General features: G+C 46.1%; 1 pseudogene; it reads left to right on the forward strand.

The window, feature by feature from the left end:
* Positions 1-18,697: 18,697 nt before the first annotated feature.
* On the forward strand, positions 18,698-20,025 carry LOC100961283 (annotated as a pseudogene).
* Positions 20,026-25,161: the final 5,136 nt, after the last annotated feature.

The following is a 25,161-nucleotide window of genomic DNA, read 5'->3' on the forward strand; positions in this document are numbered from 1 at the left end:
ATTTGAAAAATTATACATATTTTAAGCTAGGCACAGTGGCTCACACCTGTAATCCTAGCACTTTGGGAGACTGAGAGGGGAGGATTACTTGAGGCTAGGAGTATGGTGAGACTCACCTGAGCAGCATGGTGAGACTCTGTTGATACTAAAAAATAAAAACAATTAGCCAGGTGTCTTTGTGTGCACCCGTAGTCCCGAGCTACTGGGCAGCTGAGGCAAGAGGATCGCTCAAGCCCAAGAGTCTGAGGTTGTCGTAAGTTATGATGACACTACTGCACTGTAGTTGGGATGACAGTGAGACCCTGTCTCAAAAATAAATTATACGTATTTAAAAGTTTTTGTAGTAGTTATTTCAATGTGTTTACACTTATCGGTGTTTATTCCTTCTTATATACTCTCCTCCCTTTCCTCAAATTGCTATTTTTTTTTTTTTTAAGAGACAGAGTCTCACTTCGTTGCCCTTGGTACAGCGCCGTGGCATCACAGCTTATAGTAACCTCCAGCTCTTGGGCGATTCTCTTGCCTCAGCCTCGGGTACCTGGGACTACAGGCGCCCGACACACTGCCCAGCTATTTTCTGTTGCAGTTCGGCCGGGGCTGGGTTTGAACCTACCACCCTTGGTATACGGGGCCGGCACCCTACCCACTGAGCCACAGGCGCCACCCTGCTAGTTTGGTATTTTTCAGTATTTTGGTTTCGGATGTGTATGGTTATGCATTTTGGGACATTGCTTTTCTATAATTATTAACTTTGTCCACTGTTATTCCTTGTGTGTCACCAATGTTTTTCTTGAGCCCACTGTTTTTCTTATCTCTTCTTTCTGTAATACTTCCTCCAAGATTATTTTTGAAGCAGATCTTTGTGGAGTAAACTTCTCGAGACTTTGTTTGCCTGGAAATATCTTTATTTACCCTCACATTTATTTATTTATTTATTTATTTGCCATTTTTGGCCAGGGCTAGGTTTGAACCCACCAATTCCGGCATATGGGGCTGGCGTCCTACTCCTTTGAGCCACAGGCACTGCCCCCTCACATTTATTTTATTTTATTTTCATCTCTGCAACAGAGTTCCTGGAAACTCACATTTAAATGACAATTCTGTTGGACATGCAATTCTCTAAGTCCCAAGTTTTTGTTTTTTGTTTTTTTTTTTTTGAGACAGAGCCTCAAGCTGTCCCCCTGGGTAGAGTGCGTGGCATCGCAGCTCACAGCAACCTCCAACATCTGGGCTCAAGCGAGTCTCCTGCCTCTGCCTTCCAAGTAGCTGGGACCACAGGCGCCCGCCACAACGCATGGCTATTTTTTGGTTGCAGCCATCATTGTTGCTTGGCAGGCCCGGGCTGGATTCGAACCTGCCACCTTAGGTGTATGTGGCTGGTGCCTTAGCCACTTGACACAGGCGCTGAGCCGGGACCAGGGTTTTTAAAGGTGGATTGGCAGACAAAGCTAGGGAATTGGGTCTGCTGATCGCCTGGGGATGAACTTACGCATTAGGGTAGGTAGTTAGGTGTGAGCGAGGAGAAGGGAATGGAAAAGTTAGTCAACTGGCTGGAACTAATAGCCCTTGAATGAACAGACCTGAGGGGAAGAAAAGGGCCATTAATTTCCCAAAATTGCATAGGTATGAAGTGACCTTTCCCCCATTATATCACATTGTAACAGGTAAGCATTGTGGTTTTGACTCCTCCTACCTTGAGGGGAAAACAGGGGAACTATGAGTAAGAACAGAATGAACAGGGACTGCCCAGCTTTCAGCTTTCTTTGACATCAACAAATAAACTCAGCAACCGCTCAGGGTTCAGAGCTGTTGTTCCTTTTGAGCCCGTCTGCTTTTTCGAGAACATACTTTCACTTCTGCGCAAGCCTTTCCTGAGTCTGTCCATTTTCACTCAATAAACTTGCCACTATCACTCTTGTCACACAAAAGAATTTCTGTGACATTAGCAAGAACCTTTACACCGGTGACAACAGGATTGGGAAGCAGAAATTATCTTTCCTTGGTGAGGCAGTTCCTGGGTAGAGGCTCTCGGGACCTGTTGAACCAGTGTCTGCTATGGCTACTGTTGGTATGGCTACTGCTAGGGTCCTGTTGGTGTCAGTCTCCCGGAATGCAGAGTTTGGAAAATACCTCAAAGACCAGTCTTAGGTTTTACAATAGCAATGTTACCTATAGAAGCAATTATGGAAGGTTACAAATCTTATGCCAGTTAGGGATTTGTGACTCCTAAGAAACAAGCAATTAGGGCAAGGCAAAAGACGGAGCAATGGCTGGGTAACATGGAGCTATGCCTCTACTTCTGTGGAAATCAGAGTCCTACCATAGTTCTTGACTTATGGCCCCACAATACTTTAATATAGGTAGTTTCATGATCATAGCCCACTGCAGCCTCAAACTCCTCTCACTTCATTTTCCCAAGGAGTTGGGACTACAGGTACACGCCACCACACCTGGATGATTTTTGTATTAAAAAAGATTGTTTTTAAGAGATGGAGTCTTGGCTGGGTGTGGTGGCTCATGGCGGTAATCCTAGCACTCTAGGAGGCTGAGGTGAGTAGATTGCCTGAGCTCAGGATTTGGAGACCAGCCTGAACAAGAGAAAAACCCCATCTCTATTAAAAATAGCTGGGCATTGTGGTGGGCACCTGTAGTCTCAGCTACTTAGCGGGGGCGGGGGGGGGGGGAGTTGAGGCAAGAAGATTGCTTGAGCCCAAGAGTTTGAGGTTGCTGTGAGCTACCACCACTACCCAGGGTTGACAGACTGATACGCTGTGTTAAAAAAGAGAGAGAGAGAAGAGAGAAGTCTTGCTATGTTGCCCAGGCTTGTCTTGAAGATTCTGACAGTGTAAAGATGCTAGAAATAAATGGTACTGCTACAGACCCAGGAAGCTTTTCTCAGTGATGGCATCCTTCACCCAGGAAGAGTGCTACTCACCCCCTGGATGGCACCTGCTTTTGTATATGGACACAGCTGTATTAAGTCCCTACCCACATGATGCCACTTTGGCATTCACAAAATATCAGTCTGTCTAGATCCTGGCCTATGTGGGCCCGTTCACAGGATAGATATTTCAATAAGTGCTCAGAATTTACAGAGTACTGTACAAGGTACTTGGTTGTGCGAAGGCAGTTCTTTGCATATACTCAGCACATCTGAGCTGAGGACCCGGAGATTTCCTGATATTGAGCACAGGAAGTTTGACGTCGTTTTCTCATGGGATTCCGTGATGAGGCCCAGACCCCCCATACAGAACTGCTGGGTCTGCTGGATGCAATAACTACATATTTTAACTGGGCTGTGGAAACAGGACAGGAGGCTCGAGAAGAAAGACCCCACATCTGCTAGTCATTTCTGAAATGACACGTTGAATGTGGCAGGATTCCTAGCTCAGTGTCCCAGCAGTCATTCAGTACAACCGTGTCATTTTTAGAAGCATCTTGATCAATCAGAGGGAGAAGTGTGGTATAGAACGAGAGATCTGGAACATATTCTTTGATTTGTTCTAGAAATATTTCTTTGAACAGTTAGTTACTGTGTCTGAGGCAGCGTGCTTGGCACTCCTTCACAAATGTGGAACTGAAACAGACACGTCCCCTGCTGTCATGGAGCTTACAGTCTACCAGTAGAGAAGGGCACTCAATAAAAAGTTGTCCTATGGTAGCCACACTCCAGATATGATGCCCAATGTTTATTGAGTGAAAACGGACAGTCTCAGGAAAGGCTTGCACAGAAGTGAAAGTATGTTCTCGAAAAAGCAGACAGGCTCAAATGGGCTCCTGGTATTCATGTTCTTTCCTAGTCTCCTCCTGTGCTAACTAAATAGGGCTGACCCATGTAGCCATAGGATGTTGTGACAGTGGTGGTGCTGGACATCTAGGCCAGGTTATAAAAAACTTGGCTGTTCCATCTTGTTTTCTCTTGGTTCACTCACTCTGGTAGTGTCATTGCCCTCAAGACACTGCAGAAAAGGCCAGATGGTAAGGAACTGAGGCCTCCTGCCAATAGGAGGCTTAACCTGCCAGCCATGTGAGCAAATCGGCCTGGAAATGTATCCTTCAGCCCCAGCCAAGCCTTCAGATGACCAAACCCCAGGCAAACAGCTTGACCACAACTTCATGAAAGACCCTGAGCCAGAACCACTCAGCAAGGTGCTCACCAATTCCTGACCTACAGAAGCTGTGAGATGTAATAGATTTCATCCTTGGCATAAGCCGCTAATGTCTGAGGTCATTCATTTCACAGCAGTGGATAACTAATGTATACAACCCAATGACTAAATAGAAGGTAGAAGATGAGGCAAGTGCTGTGATCTGAATGTGTGTGTCCCCTCCCAATTCATATGTTGATTTCCTGACCCCTAAAGTGATGACATTAGTAGGTGAGGGCTTCTTTGGGATGTGATCAGGTTATGAAGGTGGAACCCTCATGATGGGATTAGTGTCCTTACAAAATAGGCCCAAGAGAGCATAAGTGTCTCCCCTACCATGTGAGGTGAGAAAATACCACCTCTGGATGAGAAAACAGACCCTAACTGGACACTGAATCTGCTGCTGCCTGGATGTCAGACTTCCCAGAACCGTGAGCAGTAACTGTGATTTATTAGCCACCCAGTTTATGGCATGTTATTCTAGTAGCCTGAATGGACGATAGAACGTTTAACAAAGGAACCTGAGCCTGACATAAACCCTCACATGTCAGGGAAAGAAGAACCCCTAAATTTCCCCTGCCTCACTCCTGAGGGCCACTCCAGCCATGTCCACACAGACCTGGGATCTGGTCAGCAGGAGACACACACTTCCCAGCTGAGCCTAGTGGCCCACACTTCCTGTCTTCATTCCTACTGTGTGCTCAGGAGACACTACCCAAGTAAACAAGAATGCTCTGCCTTTATTTTATTTTTTAATTTAATTTTTTATTTTTTTGAGACAGAGCCTATCTCTCTGTCACCCTGGGTAGAGTGCTGTGCCATCATAGCTCACAGCAACTTCAAACTCCTGGGCTCAAAGAATCCTTCTGCCTCAGCCTCCCAAGTAGCTGGAATTACAGGTTCCTGCCACAAGGCCTGGCTAGGTTTTCTATCTTTAGTAGAGATGGGGTCTTGCTCTTGCTCAGGCTATTCGGCAACTCCTGAGCTCAGGCAACCTGCCCACCTCCGCCTCCCAGAGAGCTATGATTACAGGCATGAGCCACCATACCGGCCAGAACTCAACCTTTAAACTTCACAACCAATCCTGCCCTGTCGTGTACAATGTTCTCTAAAATTTCACGCCAACAGTATATACCCAGCAAAAGTACCTCTGCCAAGATGGCTAGCATTCTCACGTACAGAATAACCCTAAGCAAAACTGAGGCTGATGGATTTTCCTGTTGGGATTCTCCCTTCTTGGCAAATACTTAATGGTGCTTGGTCCTTGAGCAAGTTTTGTGAATCTGATTTTTTTCCCCATCCCTCCATCAAAATGTATACCACTCAGAGTTGGACAGGGAAATTCTACTCTATACTGAGTTACCACTAATTTTATCTGCTTCCCAGTTCCACAGGGATTGATGCTGTTGGGAGATGCTGACTCCTGCAATTTGGACCTTCTTTTTAATTTCTTTTCCAGATCTCTTTAACACATTCCATCTGTCCTTCAACAGTGGCACAAGCAGGAGGAAGGACCCAGATGTGTGGCCTCCCCAGGCCTCCCCTGTATTCTATCTTTGAATTTAAAAGCTAATTGATGTATAACTAGTTGTACCTATTTATTTAAAAAATTAATTGTATCCTAGTTCACTCATTCATCTCATAGTTACTGCTCCTATTCAGAGAACTCTGAAGGATTGGTAATATCCTAAAACCAGGGAGGGACTCTGTAATGGGCTGTGTCCCCTGCCATCCCCAAATTCATATGTTGGAGCCCGAACCCCCTGGTACCTCAGAATGGGACTGTATTTGGAGATGGGGTGGTTAAGGTGGTGATTAAGTTAAAGGAAGGTCATTAGGGTGGGCCCTATTCTAATCTGACTGGTGTCCTTATAAGAAGAGGAAGTTTGGACACCCAGAGCCACACCAGGGTTGTGCATGCACGGTGAAAAGAGCGTGTGAGGACACAGTGAGAAGGCACCGTCCACACGCCCAGGAGAAAACAAACCTGGCGATTTGATCTGGGACTTCCAAGACTTCAGAACTTTGAGAAAATAAATTTCTGTTGTTTAAGCCACTAGTCTGTGGTCATCTGTTATGGTGACCAGAGCAGACATACGCAGCCTCCAATGCTGTAACTTCAGACACTATTTGAGCCCAGAGTTACTGTGTTTCTCCAAAATAAGGCACTGTCACACTAGGGCTTATTTTCAGGGGATGTCTTATTTTTATTAAGTATAATACAACAATCTACATTTATTCAAATACAGTTAAGTCATCTTCTTCTGGAACCTGACAGGGGAGCCGACCTTGTTGGTGGGGCTGGCGCTAGTGATGCGTGAACTCCTTTCCCCTAGCCATTCGCATGTGCGCAATAGGATGCCTGCTACGGTGGTTACCACACGTGCACTCATGCAAGTGCAAATGGCTCGGAGAAAGGAGCTGTGACAGATAAAAGGTATTCCAGTCTTCCTTACCATTCCGCACCAAAATGCAGGGCGTGGCTATGCAGATATACTAGGTCTTATTATCGGGGTAGGGCTTATATTTAAACAAATGCATAGAAATCCTACTATGGCTTATTTTTTTCGTAGGTCTTATTTTGGGGGAAACACAGTAGGAGGTATGATGTGACACAGAGGAAGGGGCTGTCTGATGCTGTTCACGTCACACTAGAAGTACAACCTGGCTTGACCCACAGACCTAACAAGCCCAGGCCTGGGATGTGTCTCAGTGTGTTTCTTTTTATAAGTGTCATTTCTTTCTCCTTTTTTTTTTTTGAGCAGAGTCTCACTCTGTTACCCTCAGCTCTGTTATCATAGCTCACAGCAATCTCAAACTCTTGGGTTCAAGGGATTCTCTTGCTTCAGCCTCCTGAGTAGGTGGGACTCCAGGTGCCTGCCACAACACCTGGTTAGTTTTTTTCTGTGTTTAGTAGAGAGGGGGTCTCACTCTTGGTCAGGCTGGTCTCAAACTCCTGTGCATAAGCAAACCACCAGCCATGACCTCCCAGAATGTTAGGATTACAGGCATGAGCCACTGCACACAGCCCAGGATGTCATTTCTGAGGGTTTCAAGTCCTTCCACGTAGGAATGAGCTTGAGGACAGTCTCGTGGTGAAGCTTGAGACTCTTGCAGAGGACTTGGCTTAGAAGACCTGTGGGTGGGTTGGATGTGCTGAGAATGGGGTTTGGGGAGAGGTGACAGCAGGAGTTGTGGGGGGGAGGCAGAGAAGTGCTCTTCCAAATGTGAAGCCAGCTTTCTTTCTTTCTTTTTTTTTCTAAGTCAGCTTTCTTTCAACAGGCATGGGTGACTGAGTCGTTTCATGAAGGCTAGAAACATGGGGAACGAAGAAAGGGAACGATGTCAGGCAAGTTGAAGACTAAGAGTGACTCAGTGCTGGCACAAGTGTCTGGGCTTTTAGCTCTTTCTGCCTCTTTGCATAAGCCAGTGCTGTAGTCTGCACCCCTCAACATTTATATGTTAAAACTCAACAATCTATTAGAAGGTGGAGCCTGTGGGAGGTGATCAGGTCAGAGGGCTCTGCCCTCAGGAATGGGAGGGTGCCCTTAAAGAAGAGACCCCAGAGAGCTGTCCTGTCCTTCCACCATGGGAGAACTCATGGGAGGCGTCATCTGTGAGGAACCATCAGACACCAGATTGCACCTTGATCTTGTGACTCCCCGCTCCAGAACTAAGAGCAATACATTTCTCTCTTTTCCTTCCTTCCTTCCCTCCCTCCCTTCTTTCTTTCTTTTCTTTCCCTTCCTTTTCTTTCTTTTACACAGAGTCTGACTCGGTCACCCTGGGTAGAATGTCATGGTGTCATGGCTCATAGCTACATCAAACTCTTGGGCTCAAGCGATCCTCTTGCCTCAGCCTCCTGAGTAGCTGGGACTATAGGTGTCTGTCACAATACCTTGCTAGTTTTAGAGACAGGATCTTGCTCTTACTCAGGATGGTCTTGAACTCCTGAGCTCAAGCAATCCATTCTCCTCAGCCTTCTAGAAGGCTGGGATTACAGGTGTGAGCTATTGCACTCAGGTGAGCAATAAATTTCTATTGTTTCCAAATTATCTGAAACGGAGGTATTTTGTTATACCAACCCAAGTAGACTAAGACAACCAGGATGCTAATTTAATCATCATTCATAATTATTAACAACCACAACATCTAGTAATCAGTTATTAACCATCTATCAACTGATATTAATTATCTATTATTACTCATTGCAGCTATTAACATGTCAACTTAAATAACACACAGAGGCTTGGCACCGGTATCTCAGTGGTTAGGGCTTCGGCCACATACACTGAGGCTGGCAGGTTCGAGCCTGGCCCGGGCCTGCTAAACAACAATTACAACTGCAATAAAAAAAAATAGCCGGGGGTTGTGGCGAGCGCCTGTAGTCTCAGCTACTTGGGAGGCTGAGGCAAGAGAATTGCTTAAGCCCAAGAGTTTGAGGTTGCTGTGAGCTGTGATGCCACAGTACTCTACCAAGGGCAACATAGTGAGACTCTGTCTCAAATAAATAAATAAATAACACACAGAGTAAGTCTTTCTAAAAGAAAATGGTATTTATTTGGGAATAGAGCATTGCAATTTGGGATTACTCATGACATACTAAACTATGCACATATTCAAGGAGGTAAAGGAAGATAAAGGTTTTTTGGAGGGTGGAGGTTTGGTGGAAGTTTTTTTGTTTTTGTTTTTCTGGGTAGAGTGCCGTGGCATCATAACTCACAGCAATCTCAAACTCCTGGGCTTAAGCGATCTTCTTGTCTCAGCTTCCCAAGTAGCTGGGACTACAGGTGCCTATCATGACACCTCTATAATTTTTCTATTTTTTTTGCTGTTTTTGGCTGGGGCCGGGTTTGAACCCGCCACCTCCAGTATATAGGGCCAGCGCCCCACTCCTTTGAGCCACAGGCGCCGTCCTAATTTTTCTATTTTTAGTAGAGATTGGGGCCTCACTCTTGCTCAGGCTGGTCTTGAATTCCTGAGCTCAAGTGATCCTCCCACCTCAGCCTCCCAAAGTGCTAGGATTATAGGTATGAGCCACCTTGCCAGGCTGAAGACAAAGGTATTTAAAAGCAACATGAAGAGGATCACATAATTCTTTTGAAATAATTACCCTTGGCTACAAGGGTCAATAACAAGGGTGACACCACTTCAAGGTTGGACAGGTGGTAGCTGGGCAGATGTCTGTTCAGAAGTACTTTTTGTGTAAGGTTGCAATGGTGTTTCTGCAAGGTTATGGTTTTGCAGAGTCTGTTGTGGTTGTTTTTTGATTAGGCAAGCAAGCGTGAGAACCCTCTCCTGGCCTTCTTTGCTCTATTTGTCAGGATTTTTTTTTTAACACTTGTGACTCTATTTTGGTTCTGACAAGTTTCACAACTATTATCATTTCCTTCCTCCCATCTTCTTGTATGACAAATTCATTCTCTCCTTGAAAAAATATTTATTGCTGCATTAGGTATGTAGCTGTCCAGAGGCAGCCCCAGCCTTCTTGCTGCTTGAAGTCCGGGTAGGCTGGGACACAGGTGGCAGCCCTCATGCTCAGGCTGAACCTCAGGAGGGGCAGCAGAGGGCACTGTGGGGACACAGGAACTTAAAGGACCAGCTGGGAATTGAGAGCTCCAGAACGGTTGTGAAGCCCCTAAGGTAACGAGCACAGGACACTGGAGAAGCCCAGTGTGGCTGGAGGGAAGGGGGCAGTGGCGGGCTTTGCTGGGCAGAGTGCTCTAGGAGAGGCTGAGGATTTTAGACACTCTCCTAAGGAAAATGAGAAACTGTGGAAGGGACATAGGATGGAGAGTGACTTGACCCGCCCAGGTAGTTGGGTAGATCCTGAGGTAACTATAGGAGCTCTTGGAAGGCTCCTGCAGTAGCAGTTCAGGCAAGAAGTGATGGTGGCATGGCAGAGGGTGGCTTTGGCAGGGACTGAGAGAAGTGACAGCCTAGAACCTCCGGGGTGTCCTGAAGGGTCTCACAGGGGAGCGTGGAGAAGGGAAAACCTGAGAATCATGCTCGGGTTCCTAAGGAGACAGTGACGAGCAAGAGAGAAGAGTATGTGAGGTTGGTCTCGGAGACCTGGACAGGAGCAGCAGGAGGCCCAGTGGACGAGCCTCAGAGGGGCCGGACTTACAGAGAATGAGTATGAAGAAGACACAGTAATCATACCTGGAAACAGCACTGGGGTGGGAGGGTATGAAGAGTGGAATATTATTACTCCCAGGATTTGCTGCTCCCCCTGACGCAGGCCTGACCCTCTGACTCGCCTTAGCCAACGAAGTGTGAGCACTGACAATGTGCATCCCTTCGGAGCCAGGCTTCAGGAGCCGGCTTGTGGCTGTCCCTGTCTCTCTTCCCTCTGCCAGGACATCAGTGATGTTTCAGAAGCTGCCCCCTCAGTGTGGGTCCTCGGGTAAAGACATGGGGCACAGCCCAGCCAACCCATGTTGCACATGGGACATGCCTTTGCTCATGTGAACCTCTGAGATTTGGGCTCATTGGAGTATGTGTGCCCTCCGGGCTTGCAGTGTTTGGTGTGCTGGGGGATGAAGAGTCTTCAGTTAGGGGTGTGGGGGTGATCTTTTGGGAATGAGCTGGTTTTAGTAGGAGTTGGGGGAAAAGGTTGGGCTGTTCAACCTTTTATCTATTTTTTTTTTTTTTGAGACAAAGTCTCACTTTGTCACCCTGAGTAGAATGCCGTGACGTCATAGCTCACAGTAACCTCAAACTCTTGGGCTCAAGAGATCCTCTTGCCTCAGCCCAGTTGGTTTTTAGAGAGGAGGTCTCGCTGTTGCTCAGGCTGGTCTCCAACTCATGTGATCAGGCAATCCACCAGCCTTGGCCTCCCAGAGTGCTGGGATTACAGACATGAGCCACTATACCTGGCCCAACCTTTTTTCTTTTTGGGTGTACGTTGGAAGAATAAGAGTTGTCTTGGGCCACACAGTAAATACACAAACAATAATGAAAGCTGATGGGCAAAATAAACAGTCCGTGCATATTGCTTGTGATATCTGACACCACAGAGAAGCAAAACAGTCCTCAAATAACCTGCATGCAGCCTGTGGGTGGCAGATTGGACACCCCCGGACAGGTATCACTGTGGGAGAGTTGGGGAAGAGTGGAAGGAGGTGTGAGCTGGGGAAAGCAAAAGACAAGTGAGCATCATCATGGAGATGAGAGGACCTGAGATGACAAGCAGGGCTTGTTTTGGGGGGACAAAAAGAGAAAACAATGAATTTGGGTGTGACACCACATGCAAAGCAGCCTCCCAGTCCCTTCCATTCTCTGACCTCAGTCTGAATTTTCATCATCATTCTTGCTAAAATGAGTTTGCCCCTCAGTGGTTAATGTCCCTCTTCTTCTTCTTCTTCTTTTTCTTTCTTTCTTTCTTTTTTTTTTTTTGCAGTTTTTGGCTGGGGCTGGGTTTGAACCCACCACCTCCGGCATATGGTGCCGGTGCCTTACTCCTTTGAGCCACAGGTGCCGACCCTTCTTTTTTTTCTTCTTCTTCTTCCTTCTTCCTACTTCCTTCTTCCTTCTTCCTTCCTCCTTCCCCCTTCCTCCTCCTCCTCCTCCTCCTTCTTCTTCTTCTTCGGCTAGAGTGTCATGGTGTCATCCTAGCTCATGGCAATCTCGGTCTCTTAGACTCAAGCAATCCTCTTGCCTCAGCCTCCCAAGATCTGGGACAATAGGTGCCTGCCACAATGCCTGACAGTTCTACATTTTAGTACACAGGGGGTCTCACTCTTGCTCAGGCTGGTCTCAAACTCCTGAGCTCCGGCAATCCACCCGCCTGGGCCTCCCAGAGTCCTAGGATTATAGGCATGAGCCACTGCATCCAGCTTTTGTTGTTGTCTTTCTAATAGAATGTAACATCCATGCTGCAAAAATCTTGCACAGGCTCATACTCTCCCCTGAATGCCAAGTGCAGGGGCTGGTTGTTGACCAAATGAATGGGGAAATGAACAAAGGAGCCTTCTGGAGCCATCCCACTCGTCACGGTCTCGGCCATCCCCATGGGGTGACCCTCCTCAGTCTCTGAGCCTAAATGTGACTCTTGGTTTTACTATCTCAGTGACTCTGGTCAAGTTACCTGCTCTCTGTGACTTCAGTTTCTTTAGCTTCAAAATGGGATAATAATAGTTATTGAAGTCTTAGGGCTGACCGAAAAATTAAGTGAGATGGTTTATGGAAAGGACTCCGCATGCTGAACTACCATACAGTCCCCAGCTTCTGTTTTGTCCTAATTTTAGTAATGACATCTGTGCTGACGACCAGTGCAGAGTAATAACCACGCCACTCCTCCAAACTGGAACTCCACGCAGATTCTCCAATCCTCTCACTCCCAACCTAGTGGAAAGGAAAAAGGATTTGTCCAAAGACCTGCAGAGCAGACTGAGGACCCTGCCCAGGGCCTTCCTCTCTGTACCAGAAAAGGAAATGGATCTCTCAGCTAGTTAGGGATGTGCCTCAAGGAAAAAATCCAGCAGGAGAAGCAGTATGCGAGTTTCCTGTTGCTGCTGTGACAGATTGCCACAAATTTAGCGGATTACAACAACCACACACACACACACAAATATATATATATTTATATTTTTGAGACAGAGTCTCACTATGTTGCCCTTGGTGGAGTGCTGCGGTATCATAGCTCACAGCAACCTCAAACTCTTGGGCTTAAGAGATTTTTTTGCCTCAGCCTCCCAAGTAGTTGGCACTATAGCTATTTTTTTGTTGTAGTTGTCATTGTTGTTTAGCAGGATGGGGCTGGGTTCGAACTCACCAGCCCCGGAGCATGTGGCTGGTGCCCTAACTGCCGAGCTATGGGCACGGAGCCATATACATATGTATGTATATATTTATACATATATATAGACACACACACATATAATACATACATATATATATATATATATTTTTTTTTTTTTTGAGACAGAGTCTCATTTTGTCACCCTCGGTAGAGTGCCGTGGCATCATACCTCACAGCAATCTCAAACTCTTGGGCTCAAGTGATTCTCTTGCCTCAGCCTCCTGAGTTGTTGGGACTATAGGCGCCTGCCACACACCCAGCTATTTTTAGAGATGAGGTCTCAAAATCATGAGCTCAGGCAATCCACCTGCCTCGGCCTCTCAGAGTGCTAGGATTACAGTCGTGAGTACATGGCCCTAACAACACATATTATTACCTTGTAGTTTAGAGGTCAGAAATCTGAAGTGGGTCTCATTGGGTCCATTTAAAACTTAGGTGTCCCAGGGTTGTGATCTCTCTAGAGGCTTAAGGAGAATCTGTTTCCTTACGTTTTGTAGCTTTTTTTTTTTTTTTTTTTGAGACAGAGCCTCAAGCTATCCCCCTCGGCAGAGTGATGTGGCACCACAGCTCATAGCAACCTCTAATCCCTGGGCCACAGGCGCCCGCCACAACACCCGGCTATTTTTTGGTTGCAGCCATCATTGTTGTTTTGGTGGGCCTGGGCTGGATTCGAACCCACCACCTTAGGTGTATGTGGCTGGTGCCTTAGCCACTTGAGCCACAGGCGCGGAGCCCCTTTTGTAGCTTCTTGAAGCCACCTGTATCCAGGGCTTATGGCCCCTTCTTGCATCAGGGGCAGCCAGCGCTTGTGTCACTGTGACCACTGCTTCCATCGTCACAGCTCCTCTGCTCCGACTCTCTTGCCTTCCTCTTTCACTTACAAAAACTCTTGCAGTTAAGCTGGGCTCACTCAGGGTGACCTGGGATAACCTCCCTATCTCAAGATCCTTAATTTAGTCATGACTGCGAAGTCCGTTTTTGCATATAAAATCATATTTTCCCAGGTTTGGGGCATCAGACATCTTGAGGGAGCCATTATTTTGCTGGCCGTAGAGGGTATGCTGGAGATTGGCTGTCAGACCTGGGACAGTCTGTGGCCACAAAAGGAACTACCATTTGTCAATTAAGGGAATGCATGGACTGCCATGTTCAGGTTTAGGCTCTCTTTGAAAAGCACTGGGCAGTAACTCAAGGCAGGAAGCAAAAATATGCGGGTCGTTTGTATCTAATTTGCAGACATTCCTCCTAGGAGTGTTTGCTTCCCGGGCAACTTCTCTCTAATGATTCTCACTGGGTCGGGGCTTACCAGACAACCTCCAAAAATAGGTAGTTGAGCTGTGCTCAGTGTTTAGTCCTGTGTGGAGGACAAAGGGTGGAAAGGGGAAATCTCCATGGAGCTAGTGCCCCGGAGACCTTGGGGGTACAGGGGGTGGATGGAGAACAATGCCCCAAACATATCGCCCAGGGCCCTTGTGATCTGGGCCTTTTGCTGGCTCTCCTTTTGCCATATCATTGTATTCACCAAACATATTATTAGTCCTTTTTATTCCTAAACCAACATCATAAAGTTAGTGCCATTTTCTACATTTCAAACAATAAAACTGGAGCAGTTTACATTATGTTCCATCTAGAGTCTCAGGCTCAGCTCTGGGCCTAATATCCACCATCTCGGTTAATGCTCAAAGTAACGGATCAGGTAGGTACTGTTATTGTCACCCCTATTCTGTAGGAAAGGAACTCGGCCCCGTGAGTTCGATTGTCTGCCCAGGACCAGGCAATAGGCGACTCTCTATCTGAGCAGTCTGACTGCAGCAGCCACCTATATCCACAGCACCCTGAGAGGGAAACTCAGGTAGCCTTAAACTTGAACAAAATTGAGAAAGAATTGGCTGGGGCTATATTTGACTCATTATTTTTTTTTCATCTTTATAGAGACACAAATGACAAATAAAAAATATATATTTAAGATATGCCATGTAGGGCAGTGTCTGTAGCTCAGTGGGTAGGGCTCCGGCCACATACACCCAGCCCGGGGCCAGCTAAACAATGACAACTGCAACCAGAGAATAGCCAGGTGTTGTGGCAGGTGCTTGTAGTCCCAGCTACTTGGGAGTATGAGGCAAGAGAATCACTTAAGCCCAAGAGTTTGAGGTTGTTGTGAGCTGTGATGCCACAGCACTCTACCCAGGGCAACACAGTGAGACTCTGTCTCAAAAAAAAAAAGAAAGAAAGATATGCCATGTAATTTTTTATATACATGTACATTGTGAAATCATTACCACAATCAAGCTAATTAATACATCCATCTCCTCACATCATTACCTTTTTGTGTACGTGGTGAGAATACTTAAGACCTACTCCCTTAACGAATTTCAAGTACCATGCAGTATTACTAACTACAGTTACCTCCCTACACATTAGGTCTGCAGAACTTACTCATAACTGCAAGTTTGTGTCCTTGGCCCCAAATCTCCCCCTCCCCCACTGTTTCCAGTACCTGGGAGCTACCTTCTGCTCTCCCTGTGAACTCAGTTTTATTAAAAGTGATTTGCAGGGCGGGTATGGTGGCTCAAACCTATAATCTCAGCATTCTGGGAGGCTGAGGCAGGGGGATTGCCTGAGCTCAGGGGTTTGAGACCAGCTTGAGCTACAGCGAGACCCCAGCTCTACTAAAAATAGAAAAACTAGCTAGGCATTATGGTGGGCGCCTGTAGTCCCAGGTACTCTGGAAGCTGAGGAAAGAATATCACCTGAGCCCAAGAGTTTGAGGTTGCTGTGAGTGAAGATGATGCCACAGGACTCTACCCAGGGCAACAAAGTAAGATTCTGTCTAAAAAAAACCCCCATGATTTATGTTCATTCAATGCATGTAGGATGAGTTTCTACTAAAGGAAAAATACTGTGCCAAAAACACGGAGTCCGAAGATGAAAAGTCACACCTTCTGCCCCAAAGGAGGTTTAGCGTAGTGGAAAGACTCGTGAAAACAAAGTCCAACTCACTGGAGGGAGGTACTGAATTTAGTAGGATCCCATAACACCCCCAGAGTTAGTTCCAGAAGTCTTTGTGAAGGAATTCTTACTGCAGAAAAACCAAATAAGACTTGTCAGGCTGGTGCAGTGGCTCACGCCTATAATCCTAGTGTCAGTGCTCTGGGAGGCTGAGGTGGGCGGATTGCTCAAGAGTTAGAGAACAGCCTGAGCAAAAGCAAGACCCCATCCCTACTAAAAATAGAAAAACTAGGTGGGCATTGTGGCAGGCACCTGTAGTCCCAGCTACTTGGGAGGCTGAGGCAAGAGGATCACTTTCCTGTGAGCTCTGATGCCACAACACTCTACCCAGGGCCACAGAGGGAGACTCTGTCTCATACTGCAGTATGAAAGAAAGGGAAAAAAGCAAAATTGCAGATAACCACACAAGCTTAACAGCCTTTGAATTTACGAGAAAGCTTAGTAAACTAATGTATCGTCATTTACATCATCTGATAATGTTTCATAAACCACCTCTAATTTTCAAACCAACCATTGCTTTTCATTTATGGAATTCACTAAAGCTGTTTCAGGCCCTAAAAAGAATTCAAGTATAAATATCTTCAACAGGAAAGAAAAACTAACAAGTTCCATTAGCACTGGGAGTGTTAACTTTTTTCTCCTTGGGTGTCAGAAGCTTGAGAACAGTAAATACTGTGTGATTCAAAAATACATTTGCTTTACGATTTTCTTTGGCCTTCAAATCCAGCTAACATTTAACTGATTGGAAGTTAACTTCTATCCTTAAAGTGGAAGCACAGATTCTGACCTGATTTTTCTTCTAAAAAAGGGGTTTATGTGAGGTAGCTCATCCTTGTAATCCTAGCACTGGGAGGCCTAGCTTGGCAGATTGCTTGAGTTCAAGAGTTCGATACCAGCCTAAGCAAGAGTCTCTAAAACTAGCTGAGCGTTATGGCACCTGCTGTAGTGCCAGCTACTTGGGAGGCTGAGGCAAGAGGATCACTTGAGCCCAAGAGTTTGAGGTTGCTGTGAACTATGATGCCATGGCACCCAACCCAGGGGGAGAGAATGAGACTCCTTCTCAAAAAGGAGGGGAGGAATTTATGTACTTTTCATCCTGATAAGGGAATAGATTTATTTTAGGATATCCAAAGATGTATATATAAGTATTTCTGGAACACAAAGTTCAGGAGAGACGATCAGGCTGAGTTGTAACTGAATACAACTTTGAGGAATATTTTATGCTGCTTTAAAAAGTTGAAATTTCACCCTGATTGGCAACTACTGAGTCATGTTTCACAGAGTATGTAGTGATCATTTTTACCTATTTATAAAGTCTCTCTTGATAGCAGCCCAGAGGAGGGGCTGGACAGGACAGGGACGATCATGCAGAGTCAGTCTCAGTCTTTCAGCTCCAAACCCGCCCTCCTCTGCTTTGCTCTCTGATGCTGGGGCTGAGAAACCACATTTCTGCTTTGCCAGATGGTTCTATGTTAGGCTCTGGCAAGAGGGTTTGCTAGGAGACTGCAGAAGTAGGGTAATCAACTTGTCCCAATTTGCCCAGAACTCTCCCAGTTTTAGCACTGAAAGTTCTGCATCCTGGGAGCCCCTTTCAGGGGGGCTGGTAACTGTCAGCAGAAGGGATTCTCTCCTTCCTACCTGTCTGCTGTTCTTCTGGGCATCATCCCAGCCACATCCTTTCACTTTGGCAGCAGCAGCAGCCACAGTGCCTTCCTGTCGCAGCCCCTGAATCCAGGTTTTGGTTTTTTAACACTTGCAAAAAACAGCTGCGTCAGAAACATCAGTGCCTCTTCATCAGAATCTTTGCTTTCCGGCTCCAGCAGTGGTAGCTGCTTCCTGTGGTTGGTACTTGTATAATATTTGAGAGCAGGGGTTCTTAAAGTGTGGTCTGTAGGCCAGCAGCAGCAACATCACCCGGGAAGTTGTTAGATAACAATACAAACGTTTGGGTCCCACTCCGGGCCCCAGGTCAGGCTCAACAGGGTGCAAGCTCTCTGGATGAGTCTGCTAAAGTCTGAGAACTGTTGTCTTTAACTCTCCTACCTTTTCAGTTATCTAGACAACAACTTTATGCCATGTCAGCAATTCCTTACATCAAATCCCATATACAATAGAACCTCCAGAGCTGATCACCTCCCTACATTGACCACCACCTTCAGTGGCCCTAATTTTCACACACTGGACACGTGCCACATGTATGGCTAGTTCCTTATGTTGAGCACCTCTGTATGTTGACCAGTTTGTTACAGTCCCTTGGGTGGTCAACTTACAGCGGTTCTAGTGTACTTATATATTTTTATTAAAATAACTGGTGTGGTTTCTGTCTCCGGAGGGGGCCCTGATTACTGCAAGAATACAAGTTAGAGATGAAGAATGTCCAAACCAGAGCAGTGGGTGTAGGCGTGGAGAAGTGGTGACGGAAAGAAGGCATGTAAAAGGTCTTGACTGCTGTTTGGAAAGAGGCAGGATTCTAGGATGACTCCCAGTTTCCCAGCTTAGGTCTCAGATGGACTGTGGTGCCCATTCCCCAAAATGACCATTGGGGGGCTGGCGGTAAAGATGATCACTTTGCTCTCAGACTTGATTGGATCTCCATTAAAATAGTCAGGTTCAGACATCCCATAGGTAGATAGGGCCCGGAGCTCAGGAGAGGGCCGAATAGAAATGGAGATTGGGGACTATCGGCCCTGGGTGCTGAGCTGCCTGCCTGCAGCAACGTCTGCCAGGAATCTCCAGCATGACTGAGCTGAGGCGTAGGGTGACCCATGGGCTGGATGCACCACCCGAGGACCAGAGTCAGAGTTGGAAGCAAAGTTAGATGGAGAGACTGTATGGGACAGTGAGAGCCGGACGGAACCTGCTCCCCCTGCCAGCCCCTGCAGACGATACCCCGGAGATCCTCAACAGGGCCCTTTCCAACTTGTCTTCAAGATGGAAAAACTGGTGGGTGAGAGGCATCCTGACTTTGGCCATAATTGCATTTTTCTTCATCATCATTTACCTGGGACCAATAGTTTTAATGATAATTGTGATGGGTGTTCAGATTAAGTGTTTCCAAGAGATCATCACTATTGGCTACAATGTCTACCACTCCTATGACTTGCCCTGGTTCAGGACCCTCAACTGGTACTTTCTACTGTGCGTGAACTATTTCTTCTATGGTGAGTCAGTGACGGATTACTTCTTCACCCTGGTCCAGAGAGAGGAGCCTTTGTGGATCCTCAGTAAATACCACCGGTTCATTTCCTTTAGTCTCTAACAGGATTCTGCATGTTTGTACTGAGTCTGGTCAAGAAGCATTACCGACTACAGTTCTACATGTTTGGCTGGACTCATGTAACATTACTGATTGTTGTAGCCCACTCACATCTTGTTATCCACAACCTGTTTGAAGGAATGATCTGGTTCATTGTCCCCATTTCTTGAGTGATCTGTAATGACATCATGGCCTATATGTTTGGCTTTTCCTTTGGTTGGACCCCACTGATCAAGCTCTCTCTGAAGAAGCCCTGGGAAGGCTTCACTGGGGCTTCTTTGCTACTGTGGTATTTGGCCTTCTGCTGTCCTGTGTGATGTCCAGGTACAGATGATTTGTCTGCCCTGTGGAGTAAACAACGATACCAACAGCTTTCCTGTGGACCGTGAGCCCTTGGACTTGTTTCGCCTGCAGGAGTACAACATTGCTGGGGTGATCCCGTCATTGGCTGGAAAACGGTCCGGATATACCCCTTCCAGATTCACAGGGTCGCCCTCTCTACCTTTGCCTCACTCATCGGTCCCTGTGGAGGGGTCTTCGCAAGTGGATTCAAACGAGCCTTTAAAATCAAAGACTTTGCCAATACCATTCCTGGCCATGGAGGCATCATGGATCACTTTGACTGCCAGTATCTGATGGCCACTTTTGTCAATGTGTACATCGCCAGTTTTATCAGAGGCCCTAATCTGAGCAAACTGATTCAGCAGTTTCTGGTCTTGAGGCCAGATCAGCAGCTCCACATCTTCAACACTCTTCAGTCTCAACTGATCCACAAGGGGATGCTGACAGCTGCCACAGAGGATAAGTAGAGACCACCAGGGCTGGGAGAACAGGAGCAGGACTGAACGAGGGCTGGGTGTCCAAGGCAGGCCCTGCTGCCGTGACTTACACAATGACAAGGCTGCAACTCACTCTCTTTTTTGTTTTGTTTTGTTTTTGGTGGGGTGTTTTTTTATTTGTGGATTCAAAAAACCTGTATATACAGTCTATGTGTTTCTGACTTGGGTTGTGAGTAAGCTGTAGCTTTGAGTTGGAAAGAAGTCATGGGGGTAAAACCATTTGAGTTTTTTAAACAAAAGTGTTCAACAATCTGGAAGACAAAGACGCCCAGCACAGGAGTGCATCTACTTGGTGGTACAAGACCCCATCAATTGAACTGTCTCTGGGCTCAGATAGACACATATGTTCATGTGTGTCTGACCGGTTTGGAGGGCTTCTGCACTGTCAGGGGTCACGGCTTGGCTGTCTTTGCTGTACTGGAGAACTTTTCACCTGGTCTTTTCAAGCAATCCCAGCTTGGAGCCTTGGGAGGGTTGCCTTCTACAGGAAGGAGAGATGGACACTTATAAATCAGATAAGTACTCTGTCCTGCAGAGTGTAAATTAGCTCTGATGTATAGTATGGTTTTACCTTACTTCATCACAGACTGAAAGAAAGTTTCAGTTTTTATTTTTTTCAGAAAGTATGAAAAATTATTTATAATAGTCTGGAGAAAAAAAACCACACTGTACTATTTCAAGTGCATCCAGTAGAATGTACTGTAACTAAGCCCTTTGCCACATGTTTTTGGCTCAAGTGTGTCTTATAGGGCAGTCAGCTAACCGTGTCATTTTCAGGGACGATGCCGGCCACGTTTGTGCTGTAGAATGCTGCTGCCGAGTCCTTTCTGGGGCCTTCCCTTTAGGCAGGGATCACAGGTCTGTTGATCATGTACCCTTTGCCTGAACACCCATGTAGCTGCTGTGTTGTGTACATTTCACTCATGTATATATCTGTGAATTTGTTTTAAAAGTCATTTATTTCTTACAGGGATGTTAGTTGCACCATGACTTCTTCATTGAAATCACAAAGTCCTGCCTAAAAGTATGGAAAACCTAACCTGATTAGAGGCTTGACTATTTTGAAGATTAAATGCACACTTTTTATATAATGTGACCAGTTTAAATGTATTTTGTATTTGACTGGGAAAAAAAAAAAGAAATGGAGATTGGGATCTTGGCATCCATAGCACAGTAGTTATAGTGCCAGCCACATACACTGAGAGTGGCAGGTTCGAACCCAGCCTGGACCTGCTAAAACAACAATGACAACTGCAACAAAAAATAGCCAGGTGCCTATACTCCCAGCCACTTGGGAGGCTGAGGCAAGAGAATTGCTTAAGCCCAAGAGTTTGAGGTTGCTGTGAGCTGTGATGCCACAGCACTATACCAAGGGTGACAATAGAGAGACTCTGACTCAAAGAAAAAGAAAATGTAGATTGGGGAATGACCAGCATATAAGTGGCAGCTGAAGCCATGGGCATGGATAAGCCCACACAAGGAGACCACGCAGCTTGAGAAAGATTCCCTAAGCTGAAGTCACAGGATTAGAGACCAGAAAAGATACTGAGAAGGGCCAGGCCTGGTAAAAGAAGGGTCTAAGAAGTTAGAGAAAGCAGGGGACAAGGGCGGTTCAAGAAGGTGGGTCAAATGCAGCAGAGAGGCCAGGGAAGCATATTAACCATATTTTTTATTTTCTGGATGTTGATGCTTTAACATCTGGGGACAGGCTGGTCTGGGAGGGACTGCCCTGGCCCCATTAGCCAGTTCTCAGATATAGTAACCAATTTGCCTGCAAACATGCTTTTCCAATAAAAGTTAACCAATCAGACAGAGCCCAGGTCCGCACATCTCCTCTGTCAGGCTCTTACACAGGACCATTATCTACCTCTCCTGATCACCCCAGGACCAGGGCCGGACAACTAGGGGCAGCCCCTAGACCCTAGAGCCTGCTGCAATTATTCAAAGTGGCCAATCCTAGGCCTGTGTGCCCACCTCTTTGGTTCCTTACCGTCGACACCACACTAAAGGCTTTTGCCCATATTCCAGGTTCTCCCTACATCTCCTGACTGACTCTAGGCTTCCTTCGGTGGCCCCTACTCTTGGGAACTGTGAGTAACAAACTATCTTCTTGATGGCCATTGTCTCCTCATCTGTTGGCCTTACTATACCTCATTTAATAATACATAATAGTTTAAGATAAGGGATAAGGGACTGAAATCCATTTAGCCATTAGGTATCAGGTATTTGAGTGGGACTGGTGATATTATTTTTAAAACAGCTTTCCAGCTTCTGTAATACAAAAAGGTACACCAGCGGGAGTTTGGGAGCAGATGCAGGGTATCGATTCCCCATATCCATCATGGAGGGGCAGGGTATCAATAACCACTGATTCCACAGTGTTAGTTTAGTGGAAATACAAGAAGCTAGCTTGCCCAAGGAATGTGCCAGGAAGGGTTAGATGCCTGGTCAAGGAAAATCTGATGCTACAAAAATTCCGGAGAATGAGTCTTAGTACTCTAAGATATCAGCTTCCAGTGTTTAACAAATTAATCAATTAATTCAACAAATAATCGAGTTTCTGCATGCCCAGTATTGTTTTAAGTAGTGTGGCCACAGGGATGAATAAAATAGAGACAGTCACCACCTTCCTGGAGTTTATGTTCCTGGGGGAGAGACACACAGAATGAAGACACAAACCTAGAATGAAATGTAAGCGCCATGATGAAAAATAAGGCAGAACAAGGGCACATAGAGGAACAGGGTATGCTTTTGGTCAAGGAAGTCTTCTCTGAGGAGTTGCCATTTGTGCAGAGGCCTAAACAAAGTGGGGAGGTGAACCCCATGGAGGCCTGATGGAAGAGTGTTAGTTTGGAAGGCGTAGTCTGTGCAAAGGCTCTGAGGGGAGACTGTCATTAGAGTCACAGCAGTGAGGGGCTGAGTGAATGAAAGGAAGAGGAGGGAGGATGCGAGGGTGGAGCAGTAGCAGGGGCCATAGCACCCAGCCCTTGAGGGTCATGGAGGGGCTTTGTGCTTTATCTGAAATGTAGTTGAAAACCTCTTGCAAGTTTTGGGCAGAGACACACATGATGTGATTCACAGCTTAAAAGGCTTCTTCCTCTTGCTGTACAGAAAATCACAGTGGTAGCCAAGGCGGGGAGCTGAGAGAGCACTTAGGAGGCGAATGCAGTTATAGGAGAGAGATGCTGTGATTGGGATAATGATGATCTTATTGCTGATATTTTTTCTTAGAACACTTTGATTCTCCTCATTTATAGCACTACACCATTATAACAAAGTTTCAAAGGTAAAGGGGTGTTCACCCCTCTGTGCCTCAGTTTACTAATTTTTATTATTTTTTTTTAATTTTTTTTTTGAGACAGAGCCTCAAGCTATCCCCCTGGGTAGAGTGCCATGGCATCACAGCTCACAGCAACCTCCAACGCCTGGGCTCAAGCGAGTCTCCTGCCTCAGCCTCCCAAGTAGCTGGGACCACAGGCGCCCGCCACAACGCCCGGCCATTTTTCGGTTGCAGCCATCATTGTTGTTTGGCGGGCCCGGGCTGGGAATTCGAACCCGCCACCTTAGGTGTATGTGGCTGGCGCCTTAGCCCCTTGAGCCACAGGCGCCGAGCCAGTTTACTAATTTTTAAAATGGGACTGGTAACTTCACTCGGGCACATACAAGGACTGGCTTACCCAACACCAATCCAACCCCCTTCACACATGGCTCCTTGTGATGCAGGGATTGAAGACTTCTTTGCAGGTGGGGGGGGGTCTTGTTTCTATAGTCTCACTAAAGCCATACAAATGGAATTATCTGCACAATTTCCAGAAATTCGTTCCGCAAGGGAGATATAGTGCCTTTCTTCTTTCCTTGCTTCTGTTGCCTGGAATTTAGGTGATGTCTTAGGCAACTGTCTTGCACCATGAGGCAATATGCTAAGAGTAATAGACAGCATGTAGTTCAGGTAACTGAGCTTCCTGCTCCTAGCTTTTAATCTTTGGCAACAGCTGTAATGAGATTGAATTCACATATAAAATTCACCCATTTAAAGTACACAAACAGACGATTTTAATATATTTCTAGTTGTACAACCATTACCATAATCAATTCCAGAATCAATTTTCTTCACTCCACTAAGAAATCTGGGATCCGGCTTGGCGCCTGTGGCTCACATGGCTAAGGTGCCAGCTACATACACCTAAGGTGGCAGGTTTGAATCCAGCCCAGGCCTGCCAAATGACAATGACAGCTGCAACCAAAAAATGGCCAGGCATCGTCGTGGGCGCCTGTAGTCCCAGCTACTTGGGAGCTTGAGCCCAGGAGTTGGAGGTTGCTGTGAGCTGGGATCCCATGGCACTCTACCCAGGGGGACAGCTTGAGGCTCTGTCTCAAAAAAAAAAAATAGAAATCTGGGATCCATTAGTGGTCACTCCCTACTCCCTAAAGACACTTAGCCCTAGGTAACTACTAAACTGATTTTCCATCTCTGTATATTTGTCCATTCTGGAGATTTCATTTAAATGGAATAATGTACCCTGTGGTCTTTTGTGTATTCTTCTTTTTCTTAGCATAACATTTTTTTTTTTTTGAGACAGAATCTCACTCTGTCACCCTGGATAGAGTGCTGTGGCATCATCATCAGAGCTCACAGCAACCTCAAACTCTTGGGCTTGAGCAATCCTCTTACCTCAGACTCTCAAGTAGCTGGGACTACAGGTACCCGTTGTAACATCTGCCTAGTTTTGGAGATAGGATCTGCTCTTGCTCAGGCTGGTCTCTAACTCCTGAGCTCAAGCAATCTGCCTGCCTGGGCCTCCCAGAGTGCTAGAATTACAGGTATGAGCCACCAGCCAGCCAGAATAACATTGTTGAGATCATCATTTTATGGTTGTACTACCTTGTAGCTATTCATCAGTTGATGAACATTTGTATTGGTTCCACTTTTCGGCTATTATGAATAGTTCTGCTGTGAAAAATTGTAAGTTTATGTACCCCCTGGGATTTTTGTTTTTAATACCAGAAAATAAATCCATGTCTTATTTGAGCCCAGTTTTTTTTTTCTGTTACATGCAAGGCAACCTATTTCTTTCTCTCTCTCTCTCTCTTTTTTTTTTTTTTTTT

The sequence above is a fragment of the Otolemur garnettii genome, unplaced genomic scaffold (genome assembly GCF_000181295.1).
Source record: "Otolemur garnettii isolate 467f Iridium unplaced genomic scaffold, OtoGar3 scaffold00233, whole genome shotgun sequence".
Taxonomy (NCBI): Eukaryota; Metazoa; Chordata; class Mammalia; order Primates; family Galagidae; genus Otolemur; species Otolemur garnettii.